General features: G+C 43.3%; 1 long non-coding RNA gene across 1 annotated transcript in view; it reads right to left on the bottom strand.

Moving 5' to 3' along the window:
* Window positions 1-10,602: 10,602 nt before the first annotated feature.
* Window positions 10,603-21,424, bottom strand: part of LOC122172509 (uncharacterized) — a 37,430-nt gene continuing 26,608 nt past the window's right edge. The window contains exon 3 of the long non-coding RNA XR_006172885.2: window positions 10,603-10,839. This is a non-coding gene — a long non-coding RNA (uncharacterized LOC122172509). The remainder of the gene's footprint in view (window positions 10,840-21,424) is intronic.

Raw genomic sequence — 21,424 nt, 5'->3', positions numbered from 1 at the left:
AAAATCTAGATGAGAGTGCAAAAAATGTATCTTTAGTGACATGTTGCAACCAAGGCTTTTGTATGCCTTGAGGAGGTTTTCCACCAACAACCTGTAGTTGTCTGCCTTGTTGTTTCCGAGAAAATTTATTGCCACTAACTGGAAGGCTTTCCATGCCGTCTTTTCCTTGCCACGCAGTGCATGGTCAAATGCATCATCTCGAAGAAGTTCACGAATGTGAGGACCAACAAAGACAGCTTCCTTTATCTTAGCTTCACTTAACCTTGGAAATTTTCCATGGAGGTACTTGAAAGCTGCTTGTGTTTTGTCAATGGCCTGGACAAAGTTCTTCATCAGACCCAGCTTGATGTGTAAGGGTGGTAACAAAATCTTCCTTGATTCAAGAAGTGATGGCTGCTGAACACTTTTCCTCCCAGGCTCCAATGACTGTTAGAGTGGCCAATCTTTCTTGATGTAGTGGGAATCTCTTGCACGACTATCCCATTCGCAGAGAAAACAGCAGTACTTTGTGTATCCAGTCTGCAGACCAAGCAAGAGAGCAACAACCTTCAAATCGCCACAAAGCTGCCACTGATGTTGGTCATAGTTTATGCACCTCAAAAGTTGTTTGATGTTGTCATAGGTTTCCTTCATATGGACTGCATGACCAACTGGAATTGATGGCAAAACATTGCCATTATGCAGTAAAACAGCTTTAAGACTCGTCTTCGATGAATCAATGAACAGTCTCCACTCATCTGGATCGTGAACGATGTTGAGGGCTGCCATCACACCATCGATGTTGTTGCAGGCTACAAGGTCACCTTCCAGGAAAAAGAATGGGACAAGATCCTTTTGACGGTCACGGAACATGGAAACCCTAACATCACCTGCCAGGAGATTCCACTGCTGTAGTCTGGAGCCCAACAGCTCTGCTTTACTCTTGGGTAGTTCCAAATCCCTGACAAGGTCATTCAGTTCACCTTGTGTTATGAGGTATGGTTCCGATGAGGAGGATGGGAGAAAATGTGGGTCCTGTGACATTGATGGTTCAGGACCAGAAGTTTCATCCTCTTCCTCGTCTGACTCAAGTGAGAATGATTCTGGTGCATCAGGAACCGGCAGTCCTTCTCTGTGGGGTACTGGGCGTACAGCTGATGGAATGTTTGGATAATGCACAGTCCACTTTTTCTTCTTTGACACACCTTTCCCAACTGGAGGCACCATGCAGAAGTAACAATTGCTGGTATGATCTGTTGGCTCTCTCCAAATCATTGGCACTGCTAAAGGCATAGATTTCCTTTTCCTGTTCAACCACTGGCGAAGATTTGTTGCACGAGTGTTGCAGCATATGTGTGGGGCCCACCTCTTGTCCTGATCTCCAATTTTGCAGCCAAAATAAAGGTGATAGGCTTTCTTAACCATAGTGGTTATACTGCGCTTTTGTGATGCAAAAGTCACTTCACCACAAACCTAGCAGAAGTTATCTGCACTGTTTACACAAGTACAAGGCATCTCTGCTCACTTTGGCTAAACAGAAATGTGTCCCTCTGCAAAATCAAACACTGACAAATAAGAGAGCACGACACTGTATGATTTCTAGAGCTGATATAGGGCAATTTGTTCAGCAAAGTGATGTAAGCTTTGTTATGATTGCATCATCCATGACTTCTAGGAATAACATGATGCAATTCATATCCTGTATGACGCAATACCAGCTTCAGATTGCATCATTCATTGTTTTGCCTAAAAAGCAAGTATTGTCCAAACCCAGTCATAGATTTATTCATAGATCCAGTCAAAGATGTATTTTAGTCATTTCTGGTTTAAATTGAGATCCTTTCCCTTTATAACTCACTTATCCTCTGCCATTCCCAAGTCAAGGGTCGTATATACTGACCCAATAGCATATCTTGAAAACTAGAGCCAATCAACAATTTTAAGCATCATTTTCGTTCTCAGTGACCCAGAATTAGTAAAGTTTGACTACATTTATTTCAGAAGCATTTTGGCTGTAGAGCAGTGTATTCAGTTTGTGATTCACTGTAACTCCCAAATCCTTTTCAGCAGTATTGCCACCTAGCAAAGTTATAGTTGTGCATTTAATTTTTTTCATTCCTAAGAGTAGTACTTTACATTTATTTTTATTGAATTTCATCTTGTTGAATTCAGACCAGTTTTCCAATTGTGAAGGTCGTTTTGAATTCTAATCCTGTCCTCCAAAGTGCTTGTAACTCCTCCCAGCTTGGTGTCAGGTGCAAATTTTATAATCATGCTCTTCACTCCATTATTTCCAAGTCATTAATAAAAATATTGAATGGTATTACACCCAAGACTGACCCCTGCAGGACCTCATTAGATATACCCTCCTGGTTTGACAGTAAACTACTCTGAGTATGGTCTTTCAACCAGTTGTGCACCCACCTTATAGTAATTTCATCTAGACCACATTTCCCTAGTTTGTTTATGAGAATGTCACGTGAGACTGTATCAAAAGCCTTACTAAAATCAAGATCTATCACAACTGCTGTTTTTCTTCTATCCACTATCCACTAGGCCAGTAACACTGTCAAAGAAGAAAATTAGGTTGGTTTGGCATTGTTTGTTTTTGACAAATCCTTGTTGACTATTCCTTATAACCCTACTATCCTCTAGGTGTTTGCAAATTGATTGCTTAATAATTTGTTCCTGTATCTTTCCAGGCACTGAAATTAGGCTGACTGGCTTATAATTCCCACTATCCTCTTTGTTTCCCTTTTAAAAGATAGGTACTATGTTTCCCCATCTCCAGTCCTCCTCCAAACCTCACCCATCCTTCATGATTTCTCAAACATAATTGCTAATTGTTCCAAGATTGCTTCAGCTAGTTCTTTAAGAACCCTAGGATGAATTTCGTCAGGCCCTGCCTACTTGAATTCATCTAATTTGTCTAAATAGTCTTTAACTCATCATTTCCCTATTTTAGCTTACATTCCTTTCATCTTGTTAATATTAATTGTGTTGGTCACTATCAGTCTTTCTAGTGAAGACTGAAACAAAATAGGCATTAAAACCTCAGACCGCTTGATATCATCAGTTATTCGCTCTCCTTCTCCATGCCTGGTCCACACTAACCCCCCACTTCGAACTAAGGTACGCAAATTCAGCTACGTTAATAACGTAGCTGAATTTGAGGTACCTTAGTTCGAACTTACCGCGGGTCCAGACGCGGCAGGCAGGCTCCCCCATCGATGCCGCGTACTCCTCTCGCCGAGCTGGAGTACCAACGTCGACGGTGAGCACTTCCGGGATCGATCCGGGATCAATTTATCGCGTCTTGTCTAGACGCGATAATCGATCCCAGAAGATCGATTGCTTACGGCCGGACCAGGAAGTAAGTGTAGACCTGCCCTAAGTAGTAGACCTACACTTTTCTTCATCTTTCTCTTGCTCCTAATATATTTATTTAAAGAACATTATTTTATTGCCTTTTATGTCTCTCGCTAGCTATAACTCATTTTGTGCCTTAGCCTTTCTGATTTTTTTGCTACGTGCTTGTGCTATTCCTTTGTACTCCTCCTTTGCAATTTGTCCGTATTTCCACTTTTTGTAGGATTCCTTTCTGATTTCTCAGGTCACTAAGGTCTCTTTCCTTTCAGTGAAGAGAGATCTTAACTCTTTTTAGGTGAGAGATTATACATAATCTCCTATAAAATAGGCAGAGCCTGGGCTTGCCAAGCAGAGCTCAGGTACTGATGGACAGAAACTGGGAGCAGGCAGAAACTTGGCTCTAGACATAAGTATCTGGCTATATGCTCAGCTGTGCTCCAGTCAATGGAGAATTCCTCAAAATGGACTGTGGTAGCTTGGCTTTGTATTTGCTTCCCCCTCCCCTTTTAACCTTTTTTTAAATTGAGACACTTTTTTTTATAAGCCTTCAGTGAGAGAGCCCATCCTTTCACAATTCCACTTAGATTTGTGATGAATAACAGTTCAGGTGCCTTCATCAGAGGCACAATGTGCTGTCTTATTTCTCTCATGTGAATGTTTTGTGCTAGTGTATGAAATACTTGTTAAAAGTTTGCTGTGAGGGCTGCTTGTGGTAATTGAGATTCATGTCACCTTTAAGCTGTGTTAATTGGATACACGATTACAGGGCATATCACCTATTCTGTTGTTACACATAGCATTTAGAATTAACTTACCCTGTCCAAATACTTGTTGTCATTCATTTAAAATGTACTTTCCATGAATGTTCTATAATCATTTAAAATTCACTGTTTCTGTGAACTGCCCTGCCAGTAAACTTTTTGTCTAGAATATTTTCTATATGGGAAATGCTATTCTACATGGGTTCTTATACTGCCCACATCACCATAGCATCTGAGTGCCTTCTAGTAGTGCATTGAGTGATCTAAGTAACATGTTACATGGAGTATGCTAAGGAGTCATGAACACAATCGGGCAAACACATTTAAAATTACTACCACCTATTAATAGATAACTGTTGCGCTATTTCCCCAAGCTGTAGTTGTGGTCAACAACAGTACTATTCTGAAAGTGTGAATGAATGCAAGTACCTGAGATGCCGGCCTTATTTTTCACACTACACAAACCTGTTGATGAGAAATCTGATTCCTGCCAAAAAAAAAAAAAAAAAAAAAACCCTGGGGAATTGGACTAAATGATCTGCTAGGGCCTCTTTGACTCTAACAATTCTATGACTTTGTCACCACCACAACAACAAAAGCAAAAAACACCAAGCAAAAAATCGAGTTAGCGCTATCAAATAAAAACGTGAGACACACGGCCGGTGAGGTAATATCTTTTATTGCAGCATCTTCTGTTGGTGAAAGAGAGAAACTTTCTAGATCCACAGAGCTCTTCTCTCTCGTATCCTGAGGTCACCATGGCTACAACAACACTGCAATAAAAAAAAAAGAAGTCTGCAGCAGGCAAAAGATAATTCTGATTATCAACTAAAATAGGCGGGAGAGACGCTGAAAACAAAGTAGGAAAATATGCCTACATTTTACTATAGCAAAAAGTTAACAGTGGAGTGAGGAGTCATTCCAAACTGGGATCAGTGATTAGTACGCTCATTAATGATCCGAGAAGGGGAAAAACAGTATAGTGACAAAACCTGCTGATAACCCTATCTATTTTGTCAATACTGGGGAAGATTGTGACTAGCCGCTACTCATAAAGGTTACTGTTTGGTAAATTAATTATAATCACTTAAGGAAAGATTCTAAGTGTCATTATGAAGGGACATTTAAGAAAGTGAACAGAGTTACAGTGGGTAAGTAATAGTATGGAAAAGAGACAAAATATCAAGCTATTATATAAATTATTCCTCATTGCTGTGGGCTTTACTGTTGCTATTCAACAGTTGTGTTGCCAATGGCTTGTGATGGGACACTAGATGGGGAGGGCTTTGAGTTATAACAGACAATTCTTTCCCACGTGTCTGTCTGGTGGGTCTTGCCCACATGCTCAGGGTGTACCTGACCACCATATTTGGGGTCGGGACAGAATTTCCCCCAGGTCGTATTGGTAGAGTCCTGGGGGTGGGGGGAGGTTGCCTTCCTCTGCAGCCTGAGGCATGGATCACTTGCAGGTTTAAACGAGTGTAAATGGTGGAGTCTATGTAACCTGAAGTCTTTAAACAATGATTTGAGGCCTTCAGTAACTCTGGGATTCTATTATAGGAGTGGGTGGATGAGTTTCTGTAGCCTGCAATGTGCAGGAGGTCAGATTAGATGATCATGATGGTCCCTTCTGGTCTTAAACTTTGAGTCTATGAGGTTGTTGTCACCCAAGGTAAAGTGATCCGGAGAAGTAGCATTTCATAGTACCCACCTCAGCTCTGCATCCCCCTTGTCTGCCATCTTGACCAATGTGAAGCCAGGCAGACCAATTTGACACTCACAGGCTCAAATCAACACACTGCATCCTGCTGAGCAAGAAGCTGGACCAGCCTGACTCCAGAGGAGACAGTATCTATATCCTGTCCTCTTACTGGGGCACCAGGGGTAATTGATTTGCCTAACAAACTGGGGTTGGTCAGCTATCGATCCAGATCTCCTGACTCCATTTCTGTTAATGGTTATGGGGTTTGTTTTATAGATTTTTTGTGGCTCATGGGCAAGAAGTGGTTACTGCCTCATTACCTTACTCGTAGTGTTTTTAAGAACAGCATACTAACCAGTAATGTATTTAGTTTAAATTGTGAGTGGTTATATTGAGTGACATGCCCAGGGAGGAGGGCCTTATTTCAGTTCTTGTGGGCCCTTAAATAGCTGGCTGTCAAAGGGCCATACACTGAGATTTTGGACCCACTTGGTTAAAGGAGATGGTGGAATTTTCTACCTCTCATTTTTTTCCCAGCAGATCCCCAAGTACATATGTAGGATTCTAACTTTCAGCGCAGAAACCCTATTTAAAATGTACTCAGGGATGTTCACCCTCCCTTCTTATCCTTGCCTTATGGGAGAAGAGAAGTTTTGGGAATATTCATTTATTTTGCATTCAACGTAAGGCAGAAGGAATGTGTTTGTTCAGGCTGCCCCTCTCTAACCTGATATTTATTCCCTTCCACTCTGACTCAAGAGCACTGCTCTCTCACGCCTTTGTCTTTTCTTACAGCCCCCGCCCGTCCTACTTCCTCTCAACTCTTTCTTAGGCACTTATCCTCTATCTTCTCTTCTCCATCTAAATTCCTTACAAATTCCACTAGATATCCTTCATCCTGAACTCCTCACCCAACCCAGATCCCTGCATCTTGGCAGGCACTGCGTTGTATGCACAGTGGAATTGGTCCCCCAGTGAGCACCTATGGCTAACCTGCTTACATGTATTTCTTGGAACATAACATGAATTGATAACCCTATAAAAAGGTGAAAACATCTCACTTAAAGTTGAAATGCATATAATCTTCCTCTAGGAAATCCAGCTTATGGAGTGTGAGGCTGAAAAGCTTTAAAGTTTTTAGTAATTACTCAGTCAAATCTAAGGGATGTCAATCCTGTTCAGTAAAAAACTGACCACACAAATCCTATCAACGGATAAAAACACCCAAGGAAGACTCCTAATGGTACAGTTCCTATCTCTGATGTACATGCATGCTTTTTAGCCCCTGTGCCCCCAGTAAAGATGATCCCTCCTTTTTCAATCATTTTCAAGCTTGACTCCTCCCTAGGAAATTTGATTATAACAGGGGACTTCAACAAAGTGTTGGACCCACTTTTAGATGGATTGAGAACACGCCAGCATTCCCAATCCTCTGCTAGGCAGATTATTATTGGCCAGATGGAGGAAGTGGGTTTAGAGGACATATGGAGGCTTCAGTACCCTACAGCTAGAAACTATTCCTTTGTCTTAGCCCCACATACTCCCAGATCAATTATTTTTTGGTATTTGGTGGCTTTGGGAGCTCTGTTATTAACAATGAAATAAAAGTGATTATGATCTCTGATCGGGCACCTCTGGTATTGCAGCTGTCATATCCTAAAAAACTAGGCACTACCAGAAGATGGAGGTTAAACTCCTCTTTGCTACTAGACATTCAATTTAAAAAGTTAGTGGAGGAAGAAATACATTTTTTTCTTTGACACCAAAGATAATCCTTTGATCTCCTGAGCACCTTGTGGGACACTTTCAAGGTGAACTTAAGGGGCAGGATACTAAGCTACTTCCCCCATAAAAAGAGAGTCAGGTAAGCTGAGCTGATGAATTTAAGGGAAAGGCTCAAGCAGGCAGATGTCAGTTATGTCAATTCCCTGACTTTGGATATACTCCATAAGGTGACCCATCTCAGATATAAAATTTATAAATTAACCTCATTTCCAGCTGAATTTGCTTTGTTTAGACTGAAACAAACACACGGAGAATCCGTCAATAAAACTAGGAAGCTATTAACACATAGACTTCAAGTGAATTCACTAAAAGCTAAAATCCCCTCAGTTTGCTTAAGTCAGGGCCAGATACTTGCTGAAAAAAGTATCAATAAACAAGACATCTCCGCTCCATGATCAATTACTTGAGGAATATGGCCCAAATCTGCAACTTTCCCAGCTAACAGAAGTACAAAATTTGACTGGATTTCCCATTATGTGCCTCTGAAATTATGGCTGCTGTAAGCAACGTGAAGTCAGGTAAGGCCCCGGGCCTATGCAGCTTTCCAGATGACCTTTGTACCCAATTCAAAGACTGGCCAAAGTATACACTGCCCTCTTCAATGAATGAAGCCCTAATCTCAGTCATGCATAAATCTGACAAAGGTACCCAAGAAAGTGTGAGCTATCAACCACTATCTTTAATCCATTCTGATACTGAAATATTGTCTAAAATCCTAGCTGGGCAATTAGAAAAAGCAATGAGGCTTCAGGTAGGTTTTTTTTAACAAAAGAGACATGGGTTGGGTGACACTCATCAATTTATCAGTGTGCTGTCCTGCTAGCAAAACCGATGGCTGTGTTGTCTCTGGATGTGGAAAAGGCCTTTTGACAGATTTAATTGGAGACATTTGTTCACCATTCTACAAAAAATTGGATTTAGTCCCTTTTTCATTTCCTGTATTAGACTTTTGTACTCCAATCCTAGCACCTGTGTTGTAACTAGGGCTGTCAAGCGATTAAAAAATTAATCTCGATTAATCATGCAATTAAAAAAAATCTCGATTAATTGTGTGATTAATTGCGTTAAACAAATGGAATACCATTTATTTACATATTTTTGGATGTTTTTTACATTTTCAAATATATTGATTTCAATTACAACACAGAATACAAAATGTACAGTGCTCACTTTATATTTATTTTTTATTACAAATATTTGCACTGTAAAAAAAACAAAAGAAATAGTATTTTTCAATTCACCTCATACAAGTACTGTAGTGCAATCTCTTTATCATGAAAGTTGAACTTACAAATGTAGAATTATGTACAAAAAATAACTGCATTAAAAAATAAAACAATGTAAAACTTTAGAGTCTACATGTCCACTTAGTCCTACTTCAGCCAATCGCTCAGACAACCAAATTTGGTTACAATTTACATGAGATGATTCTGCCCGCTTCTTGTTTACAGTATCGCCTGAAAGTGAGAACAGGCGTTCGCATGACACTGTTGTAGCTGGCATCATATGTCCCTTCATCTTAACCACCATGCCATAGGATATGTGCCCATGCTGATGATGGGTTCTGCTTGATACTTCAGTCTGCGCTGCTTTGGATTGTTATGTTCATTTTCATCATCTGAGTCAGATGCCATCAGCATAAGGTTGATTTTCTTTTTTGGTGGTTCGGGTTCTATAGTTTCTGCATCTGAGTGTTGCTCTTTTAAGACTTCGGAAAGCATGCTCCACACCTCGTCCCTCTCAGATTTTGGATGGCACTTCAGATTCTTAAACCTTGGGTTGAGTGCTGTAGCTGTCATTAGAAATCTCACATTGGTACCTTCTTTGTGTTTTGTGAAATTTGCAATGAAAGTGTTCTTAAAATGAACATGTGCTGGGTCATCATCCGAGACTGCTATAACATGAAATATATGGCAGAATGCGAGTAAAACAGAGCCGAAGACACACAGTTCTCCCCCAAGGAGTTCAGTCACAAATTTAGTTAACGCATTATTTTTTAACAAGCATCAGCAGCATGGAGGCATGTCCTCTGGAATGGTTGCTAAAGCATGGGGGGAGGCATAGCTCAGTGGTTTGAGCATTGGCCTGCTAAATCCAGGGTTGTAAGTTCAATCCTTGAAGGGGCCACTTAGGGATGTGGGGCAAAATCAGTACTTGGTCCTGCTAGTGAAGGCAGGGGGCTGGACTCGATGACCGTTCAAGGTCCCTTCCAGTTCAGGGAGATAGGATATCTCCATTAAAAAAAAATATGGATGTTTAGCATATCTGGCACAATAATACCTTGCAACACCATCTACAAAAGTGCCATGCGAACACCTGTTCTCACTTTCAGGTGACATTGTAAATAAGAAGCAGGCAGCAGCATCTTCTGTAAATGTAAACAAAGTTGTTTGTCTTAGCGAATGGCTGAACAAGAAGTAGGACTGAGTGGACTTGTAGGCTCTAAAGTTTTACAGTGTTTTGTTTTTGAGTGCAGTTATATAACAAAAAAAATCTGCATTTGTAAGTTACACTTTCAGGATAAAGAGATTGCACTACAGAACTTGTATGAGTTGAATTGAAAAATGCTATTTCTTTTGTGTATCATTTTTACAGTGCAAATATTTGTAATAAAAATCATATAAAGCAAAAATCACTGTACACTTTGTATTCTGTATTGTAATAGAAATCAATATATTTGAAAATGTAGAAAAACATCCAAAATATTTAATAAATTGCATTTGGTATTCCATTGTTTAGCAGTAGAATTAATTGCAATTAATTTTTTTAGTTGCGAATCTTTTTTTTTTTTGAGTTAATTGTGTGAGTTAACTGCGATTGACAGTCCTAGTTGTAACCTTTAATTCGTCTCCCCTCCTTTCAATCTCCATCTCGGTACTATACCAGACTGTCCCCCCTCCTATTTGAGTTGTCCATTGAGCTGCTAGCAATACAAATTAGAGCACACTGGGGGATCCAGAATATAAAAATAGGCCCCGAAAAGACAAAAATGTGCTTATATGTTGATCTACTTTTATTCATCACCAACCTCCTTCAGCACATCACCAACATATTACAAACCATTGCATTATTTGGGAAAATCTCAGGTTACAAAATTTATTGATACAAATCCGAGGGTCTCAGTATCTCTCAAGGGGGTTCATAATGTCACCCTCTTAAATAATACTTTTTATAGGCAGCAGGTCAGGTACTTCGGTACTTTAATAGGCAGCAAGTCAGGTACAGCAGGTCAGGTGCTCTTTCCTAGGAATATAAAAGAAATAGTCAGCATTAATTTAAATCCTCAGATCACATAGATAGCTTTGGATTTACATGGATGGCAGGCCCTCCTTCTATCCCTTTGGGGCGGAGATAATATAATAAACATGAATGTCCTCCTAAAGCTTCTATTTGTCCTTAGCTCCTTGCCAGTTTATATTCCCCCTTCTGTTTTTTGGTTGTTGTTTTTTTCTCAGAATAAACTGCATTTTCCAGATCTTCTTGTGGGCAACAAGCCCAGATTATCCTTTGAAAAAAATGCAGCCGCCTATAGACTTAGGAGGCTTTGGTCTACCCAACTTTAGGCATTGCTATAAATCCTCAGGCTTGAGCCAAGAATCACAATGGTTGACCCCCTGATAGGCTTTCTAGCCTGGCTGTACATGGAGGAAGGCTGTGTAGCCTCACCACCACTAGAATCAGTCCTAAACTCAGATTTCTACAATTTCCCCAAGGAGAAATCGGTCACAATTTTGACCTCTAGGAAAGCCTGGTATTTGGTTGCTTCTAAATGTCTTCCCTTCAGAGTCTTTTCTTTGAACTAACTCCAAAATTTTAATTGCTCCTAAACCCAGTCTATGGTCTGAATGGATTAAAAAAAGAGAGGGGGGGATTTTTGAGCACAAACCACATGATTGAAAATGATTCCTTCATGCCCTTCCCTCTCCGGAAGGGGAATTCCAACTGGATCCAAAGAAGGAATAGCAATTCCTTCAACTTAAACATGCTCTGCAATGCAATTTAATCCAGATGCCTTTGCATCACTGCCTTCCCTCCCCCGCAGCCTTGGGTCTTTCTGAAAAAGTTACACTGTCGCCCTAAGGTTTTGTCTAGTCTGTATTCCTACCTATCATTGAAATTGGCAATCACCAGTGACAATGTTAAAAAGAAATGAGAGAATGAGCTTTCGTTTTCCCTTATCAACATTCTGTAGAATCAGATTTGTTCCAATGGGCAGCATTGTTCATAAATTTGGGGTTTGGAGGAGGCACTGGACTCCCTGAGGACTTTTGAGCTCAGGAGGAGCTAGGTCTGGTAAATGCTGGTGCTGCAAGACAGCAGGCCCTAGCATATACCATGTGCTTTGGGATTGCCCTGTGCCCTGTCTTTTCTGGACAGAGGTAAATATTCGGGCCAATTTATTTCTCTCCACCAAGGTGGCGCTTCAGCCAGGCCACACCTTCCTAAATCTACCTAACCCACCTTGGAAATGGAAATCCTTTGAAAACCTGTGGCTGAGTAGAGCTTTGATCATAGTCAAATGTCTAATTCTACAATGATGGAAGTCCCAAGTGTGCCCAACTATCAAAAAATGGTGCTCTACATTGGGGAGCTTGGCGGCAATGGAAAAAAAATAATGTTTTGCAACAGAAACAACTAAGGGTATGTCTACACTACGAAATTAGGTCGAATTAATAGAAGCCGGTTTTATAGAAATCGGTTGTATACAGCCGATTGTGTGTGTCCCCACATAAAATGCTCTAAGTGCTCTAGTCGGCGGTCTGCGTCCACAGTACCGAGGCTAGCGTCAACTTCCGGAGCATTGCACTATGGGTAGCTATCCCACAGTTCCCACAGTCTCCGCCGCCCATTGGAATTCTGGGTTGAGATCCCAATGCCCGGATGATGCAAAACAGTGTCGCGGGAGGTTCTGGGTACATGTCGTCAGGCCCCTCCCCCTCCGTCAGAGCAACGGCAGACAATAGATTCGCGCCTTTTTACCTGGGTTACCTGTGCAGACAACATACCATGGCAAACATGGAGCCCACTCAGCTCACCGTCACCATATGTCATCTGGGTGCCGGCAGACATGGGACTGCATTGCTACACAGCAGCAGCAGCTAACTGCCTTTTGGCGGTAGACGGTGCAGCATGACTGGTAGCCTTCATCGGCGATCTGGGTGCTGGCAGCTGTGGGGCCGGCAGCCGTAGGGTTGCATTGCACCAGCCCCTTGCCTTTTGTCTTTTGGCAGTAGATGGTGTATTACGACTGGTAACCGTCCTATTACAAGTTGGATCATCGCACATTAGCAGAGTCTTCCCTGAGCAGCAGATCGTGCAATAGGCCTGAAGGCCATCGTAGTACACTAACTGCCAAGTGCCCAGTATTTGCTGCCAAGCACCCAGAAGATGCCGAGGGCTATCAGTCATGCTGCACCGTCCTCTTAAGATGTAAAAAATAGATTTGTTCTGTATTCATTTGCTTTCCTCCTCCCTCCGTCAAATCAACGGCCTGCTAAACCCAGGGTTTTCAGTTTAATCTTTGGGGGGACCATTCTGTGTGACAGTTGTTTGTGTTTCTCCCTGATGCACAGCCACCTTTCTTGATTTTAATTCCCTGTACCTGTACGTCATATCGTCACTCGGCCCGCCCTCCCTCCCTCCTTCCCCTGGTCCGTCAGATACTAGTTTCGAGCCTTTTTTCAGACCAGGCGCCATAGCTAGCACTGGGATTATGGAGCCCGCTCAGATCACCGCAGCAATTATGAGCACTATGAACACCACGCACATTGTCCTGGAGTATATGCAGAGCCAGGATATGCCAAGGCGAAACCCGGACCAGCCGAGGAGGCGATTGCAGCGCGGCGAAGAGAGTGATGAGGAAATTGACATGGACATAGACCTCTCACAAGGCACAGGCCCCAGCAATGTGGAAATCATGGTGTCACTGGGGCAGGTTCATGGCGTGGAACGCCGATTCTGGGCCCGGGAAACAAGCACAGACTGGTGGGACCGCATCGTGCTGCAGGTGTGGGATGATTCCCAGTGGCTGCGAAACTTTCGCATGCGTAAGAGCACTTTCATGGAACTTTGACTTGCTTTCCCCTGCCCTGAAGCGCCAGAATACCCAGGATGAGAGCAGCCCTCACAGTTGAGAAGCGAGTGGCGATAGCCCTGTGGAAGCTTGCAACGCCAGACAGCTACCGGTCAGTTGGGAATCAATTTGGAGTGGGCAAATCTACTGTGGGGGGGGCTGCTGTGATCCAAGTTGCCAGGGCAATGAAAGACCTGGTGATATCAAGGGTAGTGACTCTGGGCAACGTGCAGGCAATAGTGGATGGTTTTGCTGAAATGGGATTCCCAAACTGTGGTGGGGCCATAGACGGAACCCATATCCCTATCTTGGCACCGGAGCACCAAGCCACCGAGTACATAAACCACAAGGGGTACTTTTCAATGCTGCTGCAAGCCCTGGTGGATCACAAGGGACGTTTCACCAACATCAACGTGGTATGGCCAGGAAAGGTACATGATGCTCGCGTCTTCAGGCACTCTGGTCTGTTTCGAAAGCTGGAGGAAGGGACTTTCTTCCCGGACCAGAAAGTAACCGTTGGGGATGTTGAAATGCCTATCGTGATCCTTGGGGACCCAGCCTACCCCTTAATGCCATGGCTCATGAAGCCGTACACAGGCAGCCTGGACAGGAGTCAGGACCTGTTCAACTATAGGCTGAGCAAGTGCCGAATGGTGGTGGAATGTGCATTTGGATGTTTAAAAGCGCGCTGGCGCAGCTTACTGACTCGCTCAGACCTCAGCGAAAAGAATATCCCCATTGTTATTGCTGCTTGCTGTGCGCTCCACAATATCTGTGAGAGTAAGGGGGAGACATTTATGGCGGGGTGGGAGGTTGAGGCAACTCGCCTGGCCGCTGATTACGTGCAGCCAGACACCAGGGCGGTTAGAGGAGCACAGCAGGGTGCGGTGCGCATCAGAGAAGCTTTGAAAACGAGTTTTGTGACTGGCCAGGCTACGGTGTGAAACTTCTGTTTGTTTCTCCTTGATGAACCCTCCGCCCCCCACCCACCCGGTTCACTCTACTTCCCTGTAAACCAACCACCTCCACCCTCCCCTCCCCACTTCGAGCACCGCTTGCAGAGGCAATAAAGTCATTGTTATTTCACATTCATGCATTCTTTATTAATTCCTCACACAAGTAGGGGGATAATTGCCAAGGTAGCCTGGGATGGGTGGGGGAGGAGGGATGGAAAAGGACATACTGCATTTTAAAACTTATTGAAGGCCAGCCTTCTGATGCTTGGGCGATCATCTGGGGTGGAGTGACTGGGTGGCCGGAGGCCCCCCCACCGTGTTCTTGGGCGTCTGGGTGAGGAGGCTATGGAACTTGGGGAGGAGGGCTGTTGGTTACACAGGGGCTGTAGCGGCGGTCTCCGCTCCTGCTGCCTTTCCTGCAGCTCAACCATACACTGGAGCATATCAGTTTGATGCTCCAGCAGATGGAGCATTGACTCTTGCCTTCTGTCTGCAAGCTGACGCCACCTATCATCTTCAGCCCGCCACTTGCTCTTTTCATCCCGCCATTCAGCCCACCACCTCGCCTCTCGTTCATATTGTGCTTTTCTCATGTCTGACATTGACTGCCTCCACGCATTCTGCTGTGCTCTATCAGCGTGGGAGGACATCTGTAGCTCCGTGAACATATCGTCCCGCGTCCTCAGTTTTCTCTTTCTAATGTTCACTAGCCTCTGCGAAGGAGAAACATTTGCAGCTGGTGGAGGAGAAGGGAGAGGTGGTTAAAAAAAGACACATTTTAGAGAACAATGGGTACACTCTTTCGTTACAAGGTCGCATTTTTCCTCTGCCTGCTGGTTTGGTATGAGAGATCACTCACGCAGTGCCAGGCAACAGATTTCGGCTTGCAGGCAGCCATGGTAAGCCACAGTGTTTTGGCTTTTTTAACCTTTTTAACATGTGGGAATGGTTTCAAACAGCAGTGCATTTCCCATATCAAGGATTGAATTGGGTTGGCCATTTAAAATGGGTTTTCAATGTAAAAGGAGGGGCTGCGGTTTCCGGGTTAACATGCAGCACAAACCCAAGTAAACCACCCCCCCCACACACACACACACACCCGATTCTCTGGGATGATCACTTCACCCCTCCCGCCACTGCGTGGTTAACAGCGGGGAACATTTCTGTTCAGAAGAGCAGGAACGGGCACCTCTGAATGTCCCCTTAATAAAATCACCCCATTTCAACCAGGTGACCGTGAATGATATCACTCTCCTGAGGATAACAAAGAGAGAAAAGGAATGGATGTTGTCTGCATGCCAGCAAACACTGGGACCATACGCTGCCATGCTTTGTTATGCAATGATTCCAGACTACGTGCTACTGGCCTGGCGTGCTAAAGTGTCCTACCATGGTGGACGGGATAAGGCAGCCCTCCCCAGAAACCTTTTGCAAAGGCTTTGGGAGTACATGAAGGAGAGCTTTCTGGAGATGTCCCTGGAGGATTTCCGCTCCAGCCCCATACACGTTAACAGACTTTTCCAGTAGCTGTATTGGCCGTGATTGCCAGGGCAAATTAATCATTAATCACGCTTGCTTTTAAACCATGTGTAATATTTACAAAGGTACACTCACCAGAGGTCTCCTGTGTGCCCTCAGGGTTTTGGGTGAGTTTGGGGGTTACTGGTTCCAGGTCCAGGGTGACAAACATATCCTGGCTGTTGGGGAAACTGGTTTCTCCGCTTCCTTGCTGCTGTGAGCTACCTACATTACCTCCATCCTCATCTTCTTCGTTCCCCGAACCCTCTTCCCTGTGTGTTTCTCCATTGACGGAGTCATAGCACACGGTTGGGGTAGTGGTGGCTGCACCCCCTAGAATGGCATGCAGCTCCGTGTAGAAGCGGCAAGTTTGCGGCTCTGCCCCGGACCTTCCGTTTGCTTCTCTGGCTTTGTGGTAGGCTTGCCGTAGCTCCTTAATTTTCACACGGCACTGCTGTGTGTCCCTGTTATGGCCTTGGTCCTTCATGGCCTTGGAGACCTTTTCTAATACTTTGCCATTTCTTTTACTGCTACGGAGTTCAGCTAGCACTGATTCATCTCCCCATATGGCGAGCAGATCCCGTACCTCCCGTTCGGTCCATGCTGGAGCTCTTTTGCGATCCTGGGACTCCATCACGGTTACCTGTGCTGATGAGCTCTGCGTGGTTACCTGTGCTCTCCACGCTGGGCAAACAGGAAATGAAATTCAAACGTTCGCGGGTCTTTTCCTGTCTACCTGGTCAGTGCATCTGAGTTGAGAGTGCTGTCCAGAGCGGTCACAATGAAGCACTGTGGGATAGCTCCCGGAGGCCAATAACGTCGAATTCCGTCCACACTACCCCAATTCCGACCCGCAAAGGCCGATTTTATCGCTAATCCCCTCGTCGAAGGTGGTGTAAAGAAACCGGTTTAAAGGGCCCTTTAAGTCGAAAGAAAGGGCTTCGTCGTGTGAACGTGTCCAGGCTTAATTCGATTTAACGCTGCTAAAGTCGACCTAAACCCGTAGTGTAGACCAGGCCCAGGATACCTTTATAGATAGATGGTCCCCATTTTTGGAAGTATCAGACTAATCAGTTAAATTTCCCCATTGGATAACCTAGTTTGCAGTCTGTCCCTGCCCAAGACCCTACACCGCTCCCATCTTCTCAACCCTTCCCTTCCCCCCACCCTACCATTTCTTTCCTACCATTTTTACTAAACGTTCAGGCTTTTCGTTGGTCCTCTTTTTACTCTTACCACTCCTTTTTCTCTCTACTGCTCCCTTTTTCTGAAAGGGACTAATTCTGGAGATTAGTTTATGATCTCATGTCAAAGAACCCCAAACTGGGGCTGAATAACAAAATGACCATTATTATGTACCTGTACAGGAAGGTATCTTTAACTGTCAAAACTTATCTTTGTTATATTATTTTTTGCCCTTAATAATGAGGGAGTTTTACCTACATTGTTGTAAAATCAGATATTGTCTCTTTATTCCAGCTTAGCTATCTTTCTTCTCTTTGGTATTTATGTTAGCTGTATTAATGTAACAATAAAGAATAAATAAAAAAGACAGTTATATAATATAGAGAAGATAGATCAGGTGCACCTATTTATTCTCATTATAGACGAACTAAACAATCTGAGGCACCATATTTATAATGAATACAAGGCAATACTTTTACACAACTCATAATTAACCTTTGGAACTCATTGCCATGTGATAGCAGAGGCCAAGGGCTAGATCCACAAAGGGGGGATAGGCTCAGTAGTGTAACTGTAGGTGCCCTGCCACCCTGTGGAATCCTCAACCCTAACATAGATGCCAGGCTCCTTATACAATGTATGGAGAGAGCTCCGTACCTAAGAATGGGATTCACAGAAGCCAGCACACTGAGTGGGGAACCACCAAAACTAGCCAGTAGGGAATGATTAGAAAAGGGATGGGGTTTAAGCCCCACCTCTCAAAGGGAAATAAGTACTTAAGACTGAGTCAGTAGGAGCTGCGTACCTTTGCTTGGGCTTCACAGCCATGAATCCGCTCCTGAAGTTAGGTGCAAAAAACACTGGTGCTTTATACTCCGTAGCCCAGCATTTAGAGCACTCACCCAGGATGTGGAAGACCTGGGTTCAAATCCCAGTTCTTCTTGATTCAGCACAGAGACTTGCTTTTGGCTCTTCTGCTTGCCAGGTGAGTGCCCTGACCACTGGGCTGTACAGTGTTCTAGATGGTGCTCTCTCATGTTGAAGGTGTTCCACTTTGTATGAAATATCTAAGTACTCAGTAGAGCAGGGACTGGAACCTGGGTCTCCTAAGGGAGTGTGCTAACAACTGGGATATAGTCATTCTTACTATCTCTGGCTCAATTAATATCTAAGTACACCTCTACCTCGATATAACGCTGTCCTCGGGAGCCAAAAAATCTTACCACGTTATAGGTGAAACCGCGTTATATTGAACTTGCTTTGATCCACCAGAGTGCGCAGCCCCGCCCCCCTGGAGCACTGCTTTACCGTGTTATATCCAAATTCGTGTTATATCGGGTCGCGTTATATCGAGGTAGCGGTGTATGATAGGATCAGGGAAAAGATACAACTGTCAACCAGTTATTCCACAATTGTCCACTACAGTGTTTCTTGCAGAGTCATCTGAAATAGCTGATACCAGCTACTGCTGAAGACAGGATAGCAGACCAGGTGGACCCCAAAGCTGATCCACTAAGAATATGTCTATGTAGAGTTAGAGTGGAATCCATTCTATATATTGCTGCCAGGACTAGCAGCGCTGACTCTTATATCTACCTTCTGTCTTACAATACCACATATTTAGTCAAACTGGAGAAGATGGGGAGTAATACAAGAATCGAAAGGTGGGTAAGGAACTGGTTAAAGGGGAGACTTCAATGAGTCATACTGTAAAGTGAAATACCAGGCTGGAGGATGACACAAGGTTGGGAGGTATTGCCATTATGGAGGCGGACTGTAATATCTTACAAGAAAATTTGGCTGACCTTGAAAACTGAAGTAATAGAAATGGGGTGAAATTTAATAATGCAAAGTCAAGGATCAGGCAGTTAGGGACTAACAAACTGGGGATTTATCAGTTGGAAGCAACAAAGGAGGAGAAAGACCTGGGTGTATTGGTTGTGAAAAAGGCAAATGTATTTCTAAGATGCATCAGTAGCCAGTAGAGATAGGGAAGTGGTGTTACCATTATACAAGGCACTGGTGATCCCTCACCTGGAATACTGTGTGCAATTTGGTCTCCCATCTTTAGAAAGATTAATTCAAACTGGAACAAGTACAGAGAAGGACTACTGGGATGATCAGAGGTATGGAGAACCTACCTTACATGAAGAGACTTAAGGAGTACATCTTGTGTAGCCTAAGAAAACAAAGGCTGAGAGAAGATATGATTGCTTCCTATAAATACATCAGAGGGTGAAACACCAGGGAGGGAGGAGTTATTTAAGGTAAGGACCAATGGTGGCACAAGAACAAATGGTTATAAACTGGCCATCAACTAGTTTAGGCTTGAAATTAGACAAAGGTTTCTAACCATCAGAGGAGTGAATTTCTGGCCTTCCAAAGGGAGTAGTGGGAGCAAAAAACACTAATCTATTTCAAGACTGAGCTTGGTAAGTGTATGGAGGGGATGGTATGATGAGGTTGCCTACAAGGGCATATGGCCCGTCTATGACTGTTGTTAGCAAATATCTTCAACGTCTGGAAATGGGACACTAGATGGGGAGGGCTCTGAGTTACTACAGAGAATTCCTTTCCAGGTGTCTGGCTGGTGCATCTTGCCAACATACTCAGGGTCTAACTGGCCACCATATTTGAGGTCAGGAAGGAATTTTCCCCAAGGTCAGATTGGGCAAGACCCTGGAGAGGTTTTTGCCTTCTGCTGCAGTGTGGGGTATGGGTCACTTGCAGGTTTGAACTAGAGTAAATGGTGGCTTCTCTGTAACTTGAAGTTTTTAAAGATTTGAGAACGTCAGTAATTCAGCCAGTGGTTATGGCCTATTACAGGAGTGGGTGTGAGAGGCTCTGTGGCCTGCAGCATGCAGTAAGTCAGGTGATGACCATGATGGTCCCTTCTGGCTTTAAAGTCTATGAGTTCAGCTACTATCTGAAAATAACAGTGTTCAGTAAGTATGTGAGGGCTAACGTCTTGCTGGAAAATACTATATAAAAGCTAGGTCATTTGGATCTTTTAGAAAGTCCATGAGCTCAGTTCAAAGATGGCAAGCTTGAGGGGGCTGACTGATTCAAGGGGCATGATCAATGCCTTGAATTTGGTCTGCTGATTAGCTATTATCAAAATATATTTCCATCTGGCAGTTATTTGGCAACCCATGTAAAATCAATTGGATAAAATTCTGTCCAGTTCCCACTGGGTAGCTATATATATCACAAGAGCCACACCCTTATTACTAATCTCTGTAGAGGAGCCAAATAGTGAATGGACATGAGTAATGTATACCCGTTAGAGTGAAAAGTTCATTCCTCCAGATCAAGTTTGTGGCACATTTCCTGAATACTTCTATTTGTTCTATACTGGTCCTGTATATAAACAGAAGGCTTGGATTCCTAGGACTATCAATTTAATACTTCTCTAATGATTCATTCAAATCACTAATTGTTTTATACAATTGAGTCAGATGTCTTTAATACAGTATGTTTCTATACATTCCTTATGCTGGAATTCTCTTTATGCATTGGCTGGCAATTGCAGGCTATAAAGTACCACAGTGAAAGGTCTGGCTTTTTTCTTTTATTAAACGTTTGGTTTAAATGTTTTGGGGGAGAGTGGAATTATGGCGTGTGGAGCACACAACAGAAAAAAAGCCATTGAAAAAATGGTGGCAATGTTAAATTACAGAAGATGACAAAGAAATTACTTACGGTTTAATAAAAGAAAATGCCACTTCATTTGAACCATGGAAAGAAACCGTCAATAGGTTATGGTGTGCTGAAAATTTGACAGGTTTTTCCTGAGGACAGATGCTCTGCTTCTGCACTGAGGTCAATGGGAGATGTACAAAGGGATAAAGCACTAGAGGGAGAAAGTAACCTAAAAAAAAATACATTTAAGCATCTTATAGACTTCCTGATAGCAAATTCCATAAATCAAATCTGAAACAGCCTCCAAATACATCTGCTTTTTAAAAAAGCAGCTTCATGGTATAGAGGCAATCTGCCTGACTGGTGCTAGTAACACATGCTGAATGCAAAAGGCAAGACTGACCTGGAAGTGACCAGAAAGGGCCTATTTCCACCATCCCATGATCTTGCCCTT

This window comes from Chrysemys picta, chromosome 1, assembly GCF_011386835.1.
Source record: "Chrysemys picta bellii isolate R12L10 chromosome 1, ASM1138683v2, whole genome shotgun sequence".
NCBI classification, from domain to species: domain Eukaryota; kingdom Metazoa; phylum Chordata; order Testudines; family Emydidae; genus Chrysemys; species Chrysemys picta.
Note: the sequence above shows the minus strand (reverse complement) of the source record. Positions and strands in the feature narration are given on the sequence as shown.